The sequence below is a fragment of the Girardinichthys multiradiatus genome, chromosome 2 (assembly GCF_021462225.1).
Source record: "Girardinichthys multiradiatus isolate DD_20200921_A chromosome 2, DD_fGirMul_XY1, whole genome shotgun sequence".
NCBI lineage: Eukaryota > Metazoa > Chordata > Actinopteri > Cyprinodontiformes > Goodeidae > Girardinichthys > Girardinichthys multiradiatus.
The window spans coordinates 1426368-1444637 of record NC_061795.1 but is presented as its reverse complement, the minus strand read 5'-3'; the positions used below and the strand labels follow the sequence as shown (position 1 = coordinate 1444637).

General features: G+C 39.2%; 1 protein-coding gene across 3 annotated transcripts in view; it reads right to left on the bottom strand.

Annotated features, from left to right (window-relative positions):
* Window positions 1-18270, bottom strand: part of LOC124858238 (transcription factor SOX-6-like) — a 158204-nt gene that overhangs the window by 120137 nt on the left and 19797 nt on the right. For 2 of the 3 annotated variants that reach the window (XM_047350167.1, XM_047350186.1), the window contains exon 2: window positions 15607-15676. The exons of the other annotated variant lie outside the window; for it this stretch is intronic. The gene's annotated coding sequence lies outside the window, so the exon portion shown is untranslated. The remainder of the gene's footprint in view (window positions 1-15606; window positions 15677-18270) is intronic. 3 annotated transcript variants of the gene reach the window in all.

Genomic DNA, 18270 nt, shown 5'->3' with positions numbered 1-18270 from the left:
TATTTGATAAGCAACAGTATATCAGAGACTAGGAGACGGTCCTCGTTGTTAAAGGCTAGTCAGCCCTCATAAAAGGAAGTAGGCTGAATTAATTTGATTAATGCAGGGGCGTTTGGTCATTTTACCTCTTTGTCACTTCATATGTTAGTAGTTTTGGTTGTTTTGTATCTAGCTTTTTGACATATGAAATGCAGCTGTCAACCTAGAGACATTTCTTACCAACCATGGACTTGTGTACGAATGTTTTAATATTCTACTCATAAACTACTGTAAGGCAATAAGGTTTTAGGACTCCAATTAATAATAGCAGGGTTCGCTTAGGGTTTGATCAAGGCACACAGTCTGTAATACTTTTAAGAGCAACAATAAAGGAAAAGAGTGTGGAATACAGAAAATATAGTCTTCAGAAAAAAAAACGACGAAATAATAATATGTGAGTATTTGTGTGAAAATGTTATTTATTTATTTTTACATGTGCAAACTGAACAAAATAGCAAAGCATAGCCATAAATTGTAAGTACAAACGGACAAAGGGCCGAATTAACCTACAGCCAACATAGTCAATAATAATAATAATAATAATGATAATAAAATGGTTAGATGTTCATCATTTTTGGGACAAAACACTGTATTCCTATTATGCATTAATAAAATAAATCTCTAAAGGAACACTCCATTCCTCACAGGGTTTACTGGATATTTTAACATTCCAAAATGAACCAGAATACTAACCCTCATCAGATGGACAACTGCTGCAAACACAGAATCACATTAGGCTTGTTAGTGGAAATATCAATCAAAGCCAATGATGGGACCATCATAAAATGATGAATGCATCATTCATACAGCAGCCACAAGCTTCTGTGTTCAGGGTCTGTGCCCTGCTGCTGAAATGAAACCGCAGAACCCCAAACATCCAGAAGTGGTCGTAGTGACCAACACCCTCCCTTGTGCTCGTTATTTTTCCTGGCACACAAACACACCCATAGCATATACAAATACAGTACACATATACATTTATCTGCTTCATGGCAACGATACAGAGCAAACCACTGAAGAAGCCATTGAGGACCAAAGTCAACACACACAGTGGCTCAGAAAGGGACTATTTGTTTCCTTCAGCTCACATTAGTTAGAAATTATGAACATTTTGTTTCTGAATCAAAGGCCCCTCAGTGTACCAGCAAAAAAAAACATTTTCTTACCCATAAAACAGAAAGCTTTGTTGTGAGTGAACATAAACATCTGACTAAGGCTTCACGTTAGAGCAGCTGGAAACTAACAAATATAGCAGATATTCAACATTTTAACACGTAAAAGTGGAAATTTAATTGTAACCAATTTACTTCTCCACAGTCAGAGGACTCTCTGCAATCCTTCTGTTTCCATCTTTGTTTATTCCTTCTCCTGTTCCCCTTCAAACTAAATCCTTTTACACCATGTACATGTGCCAATCCCATGAACACCTTGGCTCCATCACAAGTTATTGGCACTCCTGATAAATCTAGATCTAGAAAAAACTAGTCAAAACATATCCTTTATTGCAGTGGCATAGTCTCACACTGAAAATCTGAATGCACTTCTCAGTGAACTTTTGGAATCTTTTTGAATCTCCGTTACCATTCTCCTCAATCTGATGTAGCAATATGAACTTGGATCAATGTCAAGTGTTGTTTGGTACAATTAAATTTAACTACTTTCATTATTGCTCCCACTGTAGAACTGGCAGGGGCTTGTATGAGATTCTCATGGCATGATAACCTTGATACCAGTTTCTCAGTATCACATTATTACACACAAAAAAAATCATAAAACATTAACTAAGTACTTAGATTTAAACCAGCTTTTAAGCTACCTCAATAAAAGTAAAGGGTGTCACTCCTGGTGCTTTTCCTCACTGAAAATATTTCCAAACTGGTCTGAACAGTTGCACAGGAAGTACATAGTAACAGTCTTTCACGCAGCTGACAGGCTGTGTGCAGCAATATGTGGGGGAGGGATATTACTCTTTTACTTTAATGCACCACAGAGCCGGAAAAAAACTGCAACCACTCCGCCACTTTCTCTGGACTCTCACTAAAACGAGTTTAAACTGTCAATATGCAGAAAACTGTGGGCAGTTTTGAAACGACAACTTTTGAAAGCCTTGGAATATCCTCATACACTAGAACCAGTCCATTTCTACTGTAGATATAGGAACATCAAATTTTCTTGTAGCCATGAAGATCAACACATATATGCCTAACTTACATACTATGTTCTCTTGTCTTTACCGTATTGAAGAGTAGCTAAGAGAAATATGCTTCCGTTGTACATATTATTTATTTATATCTATAGGGAAACAGGAATTCAATTAGGTAAAAATTCTCTGACACTGTTAGGAGTTATGGGTAGTTATGTACAAAAAATGTATGGGATTTTTTTTTCCTCTACTGAATAAATTAACTCAAATTATTTATCTTAAGTACGGAGCCAATACCTGTGGGTGCTCTATATTTATACAAGCGGAAATCCCATTATTTTCAAGGTGGCCACACAGTTTATTTGTTAGTAGATCATCGCATGAATGCAGCTATGTTTGGTTTTGAATTAATCTTACAGATTAAACAATCAAAGTGGGTGGAATTTCAAGGGGTTACATTTCCAGTGTATCACTGACAGTGACGTCTATTTCGAAGTAATTTCAGCGCTAGAAAGTTATCAAAGAAGCTGGCGGATCTGTGACAGCTGCACTCACACATGACTGATCCCATTTGCCCCGAGGCTGGCATCAAAGGAAAGTGAGCTTTAGTAAGTCATTACAGGACTCAAGGGTCTCCCCAAGATGAGGACAGTTATCAGACAGCCATGTTTGACATTCTTCCAAGGTAATTCAGTGTGTTTTTCCATCCCTGATACATATTTATAACATACTAGATGTTCACTTGAGAGGATATACAGGCACAGAGTGGCTAAAACTCTCATGAAGACCAGTTCTGAGGAATATTAATATATAAATTATCGATTTGCATTATTAGCTCCATACAGCACATAAAGGAAAAGCAAAGCCATTATAGTTTAGTTGCAAAATCACTTATTTTTAATTGAATCTAAATAAATCGCATTTAAAAACGAGTTCTATGACAGCTCGCTGGGAAAAAAAATATATTTTAAAACTTTAATGCAAACAAAAGAGAATTTAAGAAGGAGCTCTAGAATGTATCATCATCTGCCACGCTGTCCAAACAGGTGGCTTTTAGAGCACCCAGGAGGCATAAATGTCTGCTAATCCCAGATTAAGACTGACAAGGCGTTTCGCTGCATGGCCTCGTTGTAATCCCTGTTGCCTCTCTATCCTCTGACAATGAGCTTTGTTCCCTATCTGAGAAAGAGCTTTGAGGATTTCCTCAGCTTTGTTATCGTGAAGTGACTGCATTATTCAAAGGCCAGCCACTTTCAGGCCAGCCACTAAACAACATGTTTTCATTTAATTATTGATGCTCGTGAATGTGTAATGTGTACAGATGGCTGTAACAAGCGGTGCGTACTCGGATCACAGAACTTCTTTCTATCATGTTGGCAGCATATAACTCTGTCTGTCAGGAGAATGAATGGAGATGGTAAAAATGTGATTACTTTATCAGCCTGACACTTTTACCCAAAAGATTTCACACCAAGTGCAACAGCATAAAAGTCTTATTTTTTTACATTCAGTCAGCCATCTGAAATACTGTTTTCATTCAAAGAACACCTAGAGGAGATGTGAGGTGAGCCGTTCAACCAGCTGTTCAGCTCTTCTGCAGTAGGAGCTCCCTGCATGTGATACAGTCCAGATTATTATATTATGTAAAGTGTCCCTTGGTCTGACTGAATCCTCATATTAAAAAGTTTTCGAAACACTGGACCTCCAATAAAAATTGTTTCTACTTAGCCAAGGAAAAAATGTTAACCGCTGGATTTTTTTAGTCCTTATAACCTATCAAAATTTAATCTTAATGAAGATATCGTGAATTACAAGTGGTCAGCCCATTAAATAACTCAGACTCGGAAACAATTACATTTACCACTTTATCATTTGGTTGAATTTTTCTACAGATACATGCTATTTGGGCAAGAAAAGGTTGTCTTTTTGGCTAACTTTTGCTCATCAGAATGCTCAAATTCAATGTAGAAGGTTGACTGTGCGACTTAGATCTTTTACATGTGAAAAGGCATGGGCAAATCCTACTAAATACATTTATCAGAAGACTTTTTAAAGTGTACTTTATAAATTGATTACATGAACTTTTAATTAGTATTCCATGACTTCCTGTTCCCAGATGTAAATGTGACTTTAAGGCAGTAGTCGAGCGTGAGTCCACGAGTTTCTTAGGTGAGTGTACAAATTTCTACATTTCTGGTGGCAAATTCCTACATTTCCCACACTTTCTGCCATGGCATCATCCAAGAGAAGATGAAGAGTTAACTTGCCTTGTAGCTTTGAAAAAATAAAAAAACAAAAGACTAAGGCCATTAAACCGTACTAGGGATGAAGAAAGGGAATGGACCTTTCAGCATACCACATAGATTGGCAGTGACACTGCACGTCCTCACAACTGGTTATTTGAAGCATTGTGTCACATCTAAAACAGTTAAATGTGGTCACTTTTTCCAGCTGAGTAGTTGATTGTGAAACACCGTGTACATGATCGTAAAAACTGAGCTTTGTGTGGACATGTCCGGCGGACGTCTGCTTTGAGTTCGTCTTGAGTACCCATGGACGTCCACTGAGTCAAGTACGCCCGTCTATGTGGGAGCCCCTAAACAAGCTCATTTCTCCAAGCCACTCGTCAAAATAGGAAAAACAAGATAATATGCCACTGAACTAAGGGAACTTTGTGTTGATCTTCATGGCTAAAAGAAGATAACTATTCACTTGAACTTTTCAACATTTTCGGTCGTTCAGGGTATCAAGTTTTAATTTTTTTTCTTATAAGGAAACGTCAAAGAAAGTTTTAGAGTGACTGAAGTAATGCAGGACTAGTGGTTTCTTACTGGCTGGAGTGCTGGGATGTACAGGGGTTGGACAATGAAAGTGAAACACCTGGTTTTAGACCACAATAATTTATTAGTATGGTGTAGGGCCTCCTTTTACGGCCAATACAGCATCAATTCGTCTTGGGAATGACATATACAAGTCCTGCACAGTGGTCAGAGGGATTTTAAGCCATTCTTCTTGCAGGATAGTGGCCAGGTCACTACGTGATACTGGTGGAGGAAAACGTTTCCTGACTCGCTCCTCCAAAACACCCCAAAGTGGCTCATTAATATTTAGATCTGGTGACTGTGCAGGCCATGGGAGATGTTCAACTTCACTTTCATGTTCATCAAACCAATCTTTCACCAGTCTTGCTGTGTGTATTGGTGCATTGTCATCCTGATACACGGCACCACCTTCAGGATACAATGTTTGAACCATTGGATGCACATAGTCCTCAAGAATGGTTCGGTAGTCCTTGGCAGTGACGCGCCCATCTAGAGTTGAGGTGCACATTTAATTCTGGTGTAATTTGGGCAGCCGTGGTTTTATGTTTTTTGGATACAATCCGGGTTAGCACCCGAACATCCCTTTCAGACAGCTTCCTCTTGCGTCCACAGTTAATCCTGTTGGATGTGGTTCGTCCTTCTTGGTGGTATGCTGACATTACCCTGGATACCGTGGCTCTTGATACATCACAAAGACTTGCTGTCTTGGTCACAGATGCGCCAGCAAGACGTGCACCAACAATTTGTCCTCTTTTGAACTCTGGTATGTCACCCATAATGTTGTGTGTATTTCAATAGTTTGAGCAAAACTGTGCTCTTACCCTGCTAATTGAACCTTCACACTCTGCTCTTACTGGTGCAATGTGCAATCAATGAAGACTGGCTACCAGGCTGGTCCAATTTAGCCATGAAACCTCCCACACTAACATGACAGGTGTTTCAGTTTCATTGTCCAACCCCTGTATTTTGCAATACTGTCTTTCCTGTGAGAAAGGTACAGAAGCCTTCTTTAAGCCAGCTGACTTGCAGCGCGTTACAATAGGTGGGAGAGTGGCAGCCCAAAAAATAAACACCATATGGACTAAGAAAAGACAAATATTGACAGTATTTTTCTAACCTGGGACAGGAGGACATTAAATAATCGTGTCCATGCCTATTCATTGTATGGAGAGTCACAAATTATTTAGTGTTCAATTTAATTTTAGATAATTCCTTATTAAAAAAAAAATCACCCTAGAATTTTTCAAATGTTTACAGGGAAACAGTTTTTAAATAGTTCTTCTGTTGGCTTTCACTGTATGGGGATTCTCTGTCATCTAGGAGCTCACCCCTTCCTTTTATCCTCCTCTTTCTCCATCTCACCATCGGGCTTACCGACTATAAATCACAATTAGGGGTTTCATTAGTTATGGCTGATTTATTAAGACCCAGAGCTTAGCTCTGGGCCTTTCGACCATATATTAGCTGACTACAAGATCTCATACATAGTTATGAGACATGTTGTTTACTGTATGGCATAAAGGGTCATAAGCCAATAGATATTAATTATTGAGTAAGGCTCCATATGTTAAATTAATTGTATCCAGATGATAAATTGTCTTCCTTTGTGTATTTTGAGTGCATATCTAAATGTGTACCTTCTAATTACAACAAATTGGCAACAGCATGTCAAATCTGTCTCTATTATCAGCAAGTGATGCAAATGTTTGGAATGGAGCCAGTCATTTTGGAGTCCCATCCAAAGGCTTTAACAGACATACTCCAGAGGTGCTTGTCCTCTTCAACACAAGCACATAAATTAGGCTTGTGTTCATATCAGAGTTCCTTCAGTCGTCTGTGTCTGCAGAATATAACACAGTTTTCCCTCATAAATCAGAGTGCATTTATCGCACTTCATATCAGATGCTGCCAGCAAACAGATAACCAAGATAAGGTGTTAAACATACACTGTCTTTGTTGTACTTTGTGCTTACAAATGTAGACATTTTTTTTCTCTGTTTCTTGTTCTCCATGTCCCGAAACAGCAATTCACAGCTTTTAAAATGGCCCCCCAACAACTGGGCTGGGCTCCAAAATCAGTTTGTCTTGTTCTTCTCCTCGTCTTCTTAGCCTCTGTCTGCCCAACAAACTACCAACCTGCTTTTCCTGTGGCACCTTATGGTCCAGATCATTGAACTATAGGAGTAATTCAGGATTAGTCAAAGCTTGACCAGGTGAGCGTTAACATATTAAGGCCTGTTTACAGTGACATCCTTTTGTTAGACACTTCAAAATGTTCAATATGATAGACAGCACGGCGCACACTTTATTTAAAACTGTTGCACCCTACCTGAGGATTTAAAGCCCTTTTAAAGAGATGTCACAAAAAGTACCTAAGTGATCAAAATTGGAGTAAATGAACGCTGCCCGTCTCCCACCTGTGGCTTCACACAACCAGTCAGCTGACTGAAAGAAGGCTTCTACACTTTTTTATCGCTTAAAGGAAAAGCAAATACAGCTGGAAATATCTCTGGCAAACTCAATTTATAAAACTCTGAGTAGTAAATAACTGCTATAGATAATATTATTATAGCTATATGTGTTATATATGTTGCAATACTATGGCAGCTTACAGCTTATTGCCTTTTTTTGTACATAAAATGAATTATATCATGTCACACATTTGTGTGTGGTATTTTTCCTCACATTTACCATACAGTCAGAATCTCATACCATCCTATGCCTATTGCACTCTGAACAATATATTTTTTGTTGCATAGATTTCTAGAATAAACATGTTTTGCAAATTAGAAACCAGTGCAGCTACAGTGGACTTTAGACTGCTACTTCTTTAAAATTTGAATATGAAATCTCAAATGAGGGCTTGTTCTTTAACGTTATTCCCAGAAACATGACAGCTATCACATTCCTACTTTAACCCTCAGCTGCCTCTGGATTAGGACTAAAATTAGCTAATCTTACAAAAAATAACCAATAATCAAAATGGTTCACAATTTATTTTCAACAGTAGGCCAATCCTTAAAAAACTAATTTTTTCACACATTCAGTTGTTGCACTTGCTTTGGAAGACACAAACAAAATGTGCACAGTAATTAGGGGTAATTGTTCACACACACACGTGTATTCCCACATCCACTTTCCAGTGGCTCCTGGTGAATGACTAATTGGGGGTGACAGAGAACAAAGGAGAAGATTAGGAGACTGAGCCTGTGACACACCGCCACAGGTCAGGAGCAGGTTTAGTCTCTGTGATTAGAAATTTGCAGAAGTCACCAAGGGACACAACCAGAGCCGACTCCTCTACACCATGCTGAGCAGACTATTCCAGGCCTTGTAGGTCAGCACTGTAGAGAGCACAATGTTCGTGGTTCAACATAAAACTCTAAATACATCAACATGCCACGGAGCTTGGCAGTGGAGATTTACAGGGCACAAAAAAGAAGCCCTTTGGAAGCAAAACCTGCACACAAAGTAAGAAACTGTTTGGCCAGCATGAGTATATAAAGTTCTAATGAAAACTAAACACATAAAGGGCATTGATTTAACTTTGAAAGAGAGCACAGTTGCCTTACTGCTGGTTGTCATTATTGAAGAGTATTTAAAATTGAAACATTGCCTTTAGGCTTGCATTTCTGGAATAATCTAAGTTTATCTGTAAAAGTTTGCTCATTTAAAGTAAATATACCCCACTGGGTAAGAACCTACTAAGCTGCCCACTTTTTTCTTGCGAGCTTTAAAAGAAAACCGTGTGCTCTTAGTTTTTGAGGCGTTCAGCTTCTTTATCAGTGCAGTCTCTAATTGCTCGGCGGCGGGGTTGACTCTGAAGCTAACCAGGAGCGATGTCATCCCTCTGCTCTCGCCACAATGGGCCTCATTGGATTAAGTTCGAGCAGGCTTTGTTAAAAGCTGCCTCAAATCTAATCAAGGAAGAGACCTCAATTATGCTAGCATGTACTTAAATGATCAGATCACTAAAAATGGAGGAGGGGGTTGGTTACTGTTGGAATGTAATCAGCAGCCATTACGGCTGGGTTATTCTGGCTGATGGCGGCTTTAAAATGAGATCCAGGATTTTTTAATGAGTAATGAGTATACTGTTATTATGAGGAGGATTTTTTTTTTTCTTTCATGGTCAATTAAATAGTGTTCACAAAGACACAAGTCCCTGGAGATGCTGCAAGTAAACTATTATACCAAAACGAGTGCTTGTTGTGATTTTTCTTTTTCCATTCTAACCAGCATTTTACACTACCTTAAAAGCCTGACATCTGATGATGTATGTGTGATTCACGCACTAAGGGTCTATACGTATACATCTACGAATCCACTAAAGCAAGCCAGTTGTATCTCACTGACAGAATACTACTATGTAAACTAATACTATTTTTGGCCTAGTTGAACCACAACATTCCACCAAGAGCTTTCCCACAGAGAGTTATAATGCATTTTTATGTTTGTTTACTTTGCCTGCAAATTCCAAAAATCAAAGTTGTGACTTCACACAAACTCCCAATTTATTGACTGGCTCTTTAAGAGGAACTATGAGAAACTGTCACAGTTGTGAACTGTTCTTTGAAACTTTTTTTTTGAGTTTCACGCAAATACCCCCACATCTCAACTGAGTGAGACAGAGAACAGGCACAAGGGGAGGAGCTCAGCAGCGTATAAGTACGGTGCTTATGAAATTATCTGAGTTGTTCACTTTGTCCTCACGAGTGCCAAGTAAGGAGCAGTCTAATGAGAACAGTGGGACTTCACTTGATGTGAGTGGCTGGCTACTCGACATGACTAGTCTGAGCCAATAAAAACATAGTTGCATCTGGATGTTCTTGTCTAATGACAGGATGATAAAGTGAAGTGTAATATTTGGCATAAAAGGGATTTCACTCAAGTCTGGGTCAACAAAGACTTTTAAAAAGAATGAAAAAATAAAATAAAATAAAAAATGGAATATTAAAATCTACTCCATACATGTCAAATGAAATTATAATCAATAATTCAGAATTATTCAAACTCAGATATCCAACCAAACATATATGGGATGGTAAAAATCCTTTATTCATTCCTGTGAATATTTACCTGACATAATGGAATAAAAATAGATCAAAATAAAAATGGGACAGTCTTTTCAATGGATCCTTGTGAGGATCTGATCCCCTTCAGAGAGCCGTAAATGTTATGTTCAACAAACATATTTTGGCTGTCAGTAATGGACTGTAATGCATCTGAAACAATATCTAGACTTATAAAGAACAACAGCAGTCAAAACATATGCTTTTTCATGTGTGCTGCCTATTATTTTAAGCCCTGACAAATCTTATATGAACATTTTAAATTCTGACATATAAATTACCGAAAAAAACAAACAACTGAGGCTTAAATGAAGCACTGAGTAGAGCCTAACAGCTGGTGAAGATGCCACTTCCAGCTACAGCATGTTGAAGAATGTAAAAAGGTGAAGAGGCTTATTGTTTGCACTCCATAATATGCTGGATCATCACAACCTAAGAACCAGGTGGCACTTTCTGAAGCCCCTAGTGAAACAGCTGAGACTGACCCTGCCCTCTGACCCCTGTGAACCTTGACAGTTAAAACAGGAAGCAATTATCCGGAATGTCAGCCAGTCCAGTGGCATTCCTCCACAGGAGGCCTGAGGTCTGAGTAGATGCCAGTTGTCCCCAACGTGCAGAAAATAAGACAAGAGCTCATAAATTACTAATATTCACACAAATATTCACAAGCTGGGTTTCAGTCCAACTTCTTTTTCTTGTCAGCTGTGAAAACTGAGAGGAATTGACATGAAAAACCTTTTAGACTTTTTATGCATCTGTGAGGAAAGAGCAGATGAACCACAATGGGCGAATAATAAAAAGAGCTTCTCCACTTTCAAGCAGTTAAGCACAAGGAGAAACTTTGATTCCAAATAACCCTATTTCATACAGGTGTCATCGAAAAAGTTTTTTCTTAGTTTTATTTCCAGCCTTAATATGTAGAAATGTTTCTCATTGCCTATTGGTAACAGAAGATTGAATCACAAAAGAAATTCTACTAAAGCACTATGTGACAGGACGTGACTCACAGGGCCCTAATAGAGTTGATCAGCAGATCAGACCAGCTAAAAGAGGTTTGCATGTGTGCAAATGTTATTGGTCTTGAAAGAAAGAAAGCATGTATCCCAGTAGAGTTAAAATATTGATCTATTCTGAACCTCCACTCCTCTTACACCTTTATTTTCTTACTCTTCCTGCTCATCCAAACCTTGCATTACCTCATCAGAGCAGGATCTGCCTAAAGCCGCAGCAGTCTCAGAACAGACAAAAGCGCTCATCTCCAGGAAGCTGCTGCCGCTGCTTGTGGTTTTGGCGAGAAGAGAAGAAGGAGAGTAGCGAGGGGGGAAAAAGTGACTCAGCTCCACAGCTTCTTTCTTGACTCTGCCGACTTCGGGATAAACGGAGGTATAAAGCGCACGGGGAGGTAATATTTAGAGCAGACCTCATTTCAAGGGGAATATAAGAGAGAAGGTGGGGTATGAGCTTGGGTGGTTTGGAAGCCACGAGGGTTGACCTATACTATTACTGGCAGAGGGCCTCATGGACTCATGTGTAAGCGAGGATGGACTGCTGCTGGCTTGGCCCTGCTGCTACAGCTCCACCAGCCTCTCAAGTAAACCAGATGGGTCTGAGATGAGATACTGATGTGGGATGAGTGAGCAAAAGACCAGCATGCATGTAAGGATACACACAAACAAGCTGGTACAGGCACAGCCTGACAAACCACTAAATACATAACACAAAACATATAATCTGTTGCTTTGCCACAGCACGTCACTGAAGTCCATATCTTTTTACCAAACTTCCACAATAAAAACCTTTAAGTTATCTACTATAGACTTAAATATATAACTAACAGAAATTAACTTTTTTTCATTTGTACTGTTTATACACACTTAGTATCAGCATGAATTTTGGGCTTTAAAAAATAATTTCAACTGTTCTTTTTCGGGTTGGAATGATTACACAACCAACCACTTCAAAGGATCTTTAAAGCAAAAGCTGGATGCACAAAAAGATTTTGTATAATACACACAGGTTTAAAATGATACATAAACGCTCAAATATATACATCCTTTAAAAACCTTTGAACAAATTTACTTTAAAAGTTATAGAGAACCCATACACCTTTTATTGCCATCAATAAGAAACGGTTATAACTTATGTTTGTCGTACTCTTCTTATCAGAAATGGTGGAGCTTTTTTAAACTGGTTGATTCATAAATTTTCAAAAGTATTGAAATCGGGGCCATTTCAGGAGCATAATGTAGGCTTGCTGTATCCAAAACCAGTTTTGATGTATGTTGGAAATCATTGCCCTGGTGGAACCCCATCTGGCCCAAACTGTCACCTCCAAGGAAGGGAAATTGGTTAAACTCGTTATAAACTGAAATATGTGGACATCAACATCGCTGTCCACAGTGAAGTGGGTTTAACTTCAACATGGACGGAGAGAACCAAGAAAGTAGCAGTAAAGTAACCAGCGTCACAGGTGCATTAAACAAAGTAAGTGGCATTATGAAGATGCAGAACTGCCTCCAAATTCTTAGACTTAACCTTAAATCAGTAGATGGCTGGGTGAAACCTTGACACATTTAGGGGTTCCAAGTGAGGAGAGGTCCTAGCTAACATCAAAACTGGTTTTGAAATCAACAAGGCAGACTAACATTCCAAGTTCCAGCTTTAAAACAGCTAAGTCAGCAGCAGAAACATAACCACTTTGATTGCACTCTACCTTTTTGGAGTGATCAAATATCCAGCCACAATTATGCCAGGACCTTTTTAATGTATATGAAAAATGAGTGGTTTCTCTTTAACTTGCTGGATAACACAATTTTAGCCTGTATGTATAATTTCTAATTCATGTTTAAAAGGGAGCACTGTTGCCTTGCATCAAGAAGGTCCTGGGTTCAATTCCTGGCCGGGGGTCTTTCTGCATGGAGTTTGCATGTTCTCCCTGTGCATGTGTGGGTTCTCACCAGGTACTCCAGCTTCCTCCCACAGTCCAAAGACATGCCAGTTAGGTTAATTGGTCAATCTAAATTGACCTTAGGTGTATGAATGAGTGTGTGCTTGGTTGTTTGTGTGTTGCCCTGCGATGGACTGGCGACCTGTCCAGGGTGACCCCGCCTCTCGCCCATAGACTGCTGGAGATAGGCACCAGCTTCCCCGCAACCCTCTATGGAATAAGTGGTAGAAAATGACTGACTGACTGTTTAAAAGGGAATAAATTCAAACTTGTGCACCCTAAAATTAATTACATGTCTTTGAGTTATTGTTGTATATTCGTTCAACCCTGGGGAAAAAATGACTTAAATACATAATTAAAAAAGGATAATGACTTTCATGCCGATGATGCGTGTATGTAAACTTTTGACAAGCACTGTAACACCTAGCTAGAGAACATTGTAAATCACAGGAAACATAGCTAACTGCAGAAAAACACTAAATTGTGTTACATTACTGTAACTGGAGCAAAGCGAAGCTCACAAAAAAAAAAGGAAATTGTTTTGGGGAAGCTAAACAGGCAACCTCAGTGGGTTCATTAGCTCATTAACTAATTAGCTTTCAAGCTATCTCAACAACCACTGGCTATCTGTTTACGTTTTTATAACTCCTCACACGTGTGCTATTAGTTCACTTATTTAATAAAAAGGCTTTGATTTTACATGCATCAGATGGTTTGCAAGTTTTTTTTCAGATTTAGGCTGGTTCTGGCATTACAATCCAGGTCAATAAATACAAAGCTACAAATCCATTTTAGAAACATTTAGATCTTAATAAGGTTCGATCTTATTTTTTATTTATAAAACAAATTGAGCTCTGGCTTTCCACCCTCTGAAAATATGCACATTGTGAACTTATTTCAGAATTTATGAACCAGTGAAAGCTGGGCCACTAATTGTGCTAATTCTCCACAGCATGGCACCATTTTCCTTTCAAAATCCCATTAAACAAAAACACTATAAATTATTTCTGTCACGACATCAAGACTGTAATTTTGTCAGGAGAATTCACTCATCATCTTACCTCTTTGTGATTAAATTTGAACAGTAATTACATTTTAAAGGGAACATTGATACAATTTCAAGTTACAAGAGGAACTGTTCCAATTAAGTGACGGTGATAGAATTCAAAGGTATTTTGCTCCAGGTTTTCCCCAATTTTAATGCAGCTGTTTGAATTGTAACCTATAAATGAGCTTCAAAAATAATTAGTCACAAGGATTTTGACATTCAGTGTAGAAAATCAGCTCAAGAGGATAGTAACAGAAAAAAACTTTCAAGACCTTATCAACCATATTTTGTCTTCTAATTATCTGGAATTGGGTCTTAGGGGTACGTTTTAGGATGGAAACCCAGAGATCTGGCTCCCCACTTACTCTCGTCGGATTAGTCTTAGAGATCCCAACAATCCCCCAAACCAAAGAAATATACAGACTCTCCAAAAATGTATCCTCTCAGTAGGATGTTCATGATAGGCGGGGGGGTGTTCTGGGGACACATTTCGAGATTGTGAGGTTAGATAACAAATTCTCTTTGAAGATGACCCCGCCCCCTCCACCACTAACCAGCTATGTGTTTTCTTCCTACCGTCTGTAACTGAATTGCCAGGGAGAATCAAACAGAACATTTGTCGACCTAGACGTGACACGACTCAAGGGCCACCGGAGAGTCCCTTAACAAGTATTAAACAGGGAGATTAGCCAGATGGTCAGATCACTCTTTTCTCCAACCTCTCCCATTTGTAGATTTCCAGTTTTTTCCGACCCTACCAAAACCATCGGGATTGGCTTAATTTAGGCTAGTGTTACCTACAGCACTATTTGACTCCAGATATAATCTTTATTGCTAACAGAGAGAATGTCCATTAAAAGGCAAACTGTAGGGTCCCAGTGCTGAAAGGTTCCTGGAGTGATGCCTGCGCGAGCCTTTAAAAAAGACCCCTTTCTTTGCTAAAGTGAAAGCAGCTATTGAGGGAGCGCAGATGAGAACACTACTCAAAGTGGCGCTCTACATTCACTGTGAGACAAAGCAGAAGCATTCAGTATGTGACGATGGTGGGGTAAAAAACCAGAGGATATGCACAGGGTCTGATCAAGTTTTCTTAAATGGACTAGAAATTGTTCAATATATTAGGACATTGTATTGACATCCATTTATTTTAGTTTCTCCATTTTTGTTAAACACTAACTCTAAAGTTGACCATTACCAATGCACCTCTATCCCAATCCCAAACCTAAACTTAATTCACATCTCTAACCCTAACCCAAAAGTGTAAAAATTATGTTTTAACACACTAGGGCCAGACTTTGGTCTCCACACGCCTATAAGACTTGAGAAAGTAACTTACTATACCAAAAACGTTCATAGAGAGGAAACATGAACAAGCACTTACACACAGACAAGCTGCACTAAAACTTTTACTAAAAAATGTAGGAAAAATCGTTTGAAAATTTAAAGTTTATATAAAATTGTGCCAAACAGTGGCATGGAAGAACTGGGAAGGAAAATAGTCCAAGGAAATAGTTTAGGAGAAAGAGGGAACTTACAGAGATAAGAGACGTCAGCTCCAACACCCTCTTCTCACTGGTGGATGACTATAAAACTCATGAACGTACCCTGAAAACAGAGAAAACTGCACTTTAATGCAGTGACTCAAATATCACAAATCAAAATGTTGGTTATCACCAGGTTCATTTCAGGAGTATGTTCACCCAAATGATAAAGTAATAAAGCCATTAAAGGAAGATTGTACAACATAAAATTCTATAAACAAATTGATCGACGCTAGTCATTATTTGTAGGTCTGGATGTATCCTGACCTACAAACCGAGCTCTGATAAAGTCTGAAAGCTCAAAGTGGAAACTCTCAGCCCACCTGAGGGGCCTCTGCGGCCAGTGTTCGAGACCGAACAGAGGTCCAGTGTGAAGTTCACAGCAGAGCAAACATAAGTTCAGTGTATTTCCTTCACAGCGCCCTCATTGAACAAACAGCATCACAAACTCTCATGCCACGCAAGGTCTAACAAACAACAAACAGGATTTTTGTGCGCTGCTTTGAAGTTGAAAAATTGGCAACAATCCTTCTTAACGCGGTAAGTGATTCTTGATTTTTTCTTTTAAAAACTGATTCCAGTAAAAGTAAGTTAAAAATGGCTCTTATCATATGGACAGCTCTCTACTCTTCAGCGGTTGGGCCAGAACAAACCACTTTGACTCCGAGGGCTGACCTGTGGTCGGCCCTAATTTGGCACACGTCACAAGCAGGCATTTCCAAAGCAGAGGGTCAAAGAAAATGAATCATAACATCAAAGAGGTCAAACCTCCAACAAAGCTCTTTGAAGACTCCACGATCACGGGCGGACCACCACAGTAAGGAGAGGGCCCAAAATTGGAAAACGATGGGAGATAGTCTTAATTAATAGTGGGAGGTCAGTAATTCCAGAATACAGAAGTGAAGAAGACAAAGAGAAAGAGAGAAAGACTGTTCCACTACAAACAAGCAATACATGCTGCAACAGCATTAAGCATCACGACGGCGCCTGAACACAGCATCTAAGTTGTACAAAAATGGCAATACAAACACGCCTTTGATTCCACAATTTGAGGCTAATTGAAAACAATGAAGAAAAAAGCTAACTCTGGGCATGTGTGATCTTTTATTCACGTCCATAATCAACCAAATGATTTTCTCTTGGATGTATTTTTTTCTCTCAGGGCACCATTAAGTGCACACAAAGAAGTGCTGATAATAATGATAAAGAATCTACAAATACATACTTTAAAAAGTATGACTCTGAAAACACAAGTATAAGATGAGGCTCCCTTTCGCTGTAGCCAACACAACTCAAGGATTTAGAAGTTCATATCTTGCAATCTTTGAGACAAATTTGCCAGATCCCAGTTCATACTTCGCAGCTCTCACTGACCCGTCTGAACACGTTTCACAACTCTGCTGAACCAGTTCTTCTGTTTCCCCACCATTTCACACCCTGCCACTCGTCTGCAGATGGCAGGTCCAAAACCTGGGGGCTGCTGGGTAATCAGAGAGACAGCTGGCTGCCTTAAAGTGGAGGGTTGCCTCAAACCTACATGCTTGGTTCAAAAATATGCACATTTAACAGAAGCCTTGTTTGTTACCCCAATTGTTTTTGAACATTTCAGCATAGTCTTGGATCCATGCATAAAGACTGTCAGTACTTGACACTGAGGAGAGGAATCAGAAAGAGAAATGAATGAGAGCCTGTGACCTCAGGTAGACAACACCGCTGATTCCATGCAGCAGCCATAAAGTACTGATCAAATGATTGATTAATTTAACATAAGGGGGAAGTTACCACAGCCAGAGGCTGTTTGTTGCTTTGAACCATATAGGTCTGTGTTAACACAATGCCAATCAGGAAAGACATCTGCAGTGACCTCATAATAGCAGTAGCTGCCACCCATCAATATGGGACAGGTTCTGAGTAAATTTTTAGCTATTTAGAAATGTATTATTCTACAGTGAGAAAGAGCATTTGCAAGTAGAAAAAAAGGAAAGTTCCTGTTTTTACCATGACATGGTCAGGCAATGGAGCCTTGCTCCAGACAACTGCAGTAAGCAGCTACCTTTTTGGCCCACTGTCCAACAGCTGTAAAATGGTACATGGTGTGTATCAAGTGGGCCATCTCAACTAGTTTTAAACTTGAAATTGTGAAGACCAGATAATCATCTTTTAAAAACACCATGACATGACATCATAGCATTACACATAGTACAGGTGAAGTGAAGGTAAACTGCTGTTTGTTCACAGCAGGGTCTGCACCTGCACAATGAATGCACACACTGAAACAACGAAATATGCATAGTCCCAAAGGTCATCCTGTTGCAGCTGTCAATGCCACTTGTGCAGATGGAGACACTCAGGGGTAAGAACAATGGAACTCTATTAGAGAGAGACTATCTCAATAAGTGCAGCACAGCATGAGGTTCAGCGCTTCCACTTCCAATGTTCCAAATAATCATATGGGCAATTAAACCAAAATGAGCTTTACTTGACCCATAAATGATGAGCTTATAGCATGTGTTGACTCTCAGAGGACCACTGGTCATGTTGTACCCCGAATATGATTATTTAGCTCAGTTTTCTTTCTCTCTGAGGGAGTTTGTAAGCAAGTAATGAATCTCCCAATAAACAGGATACAAATTTTCACCATGAAACTGTCTTTTACTG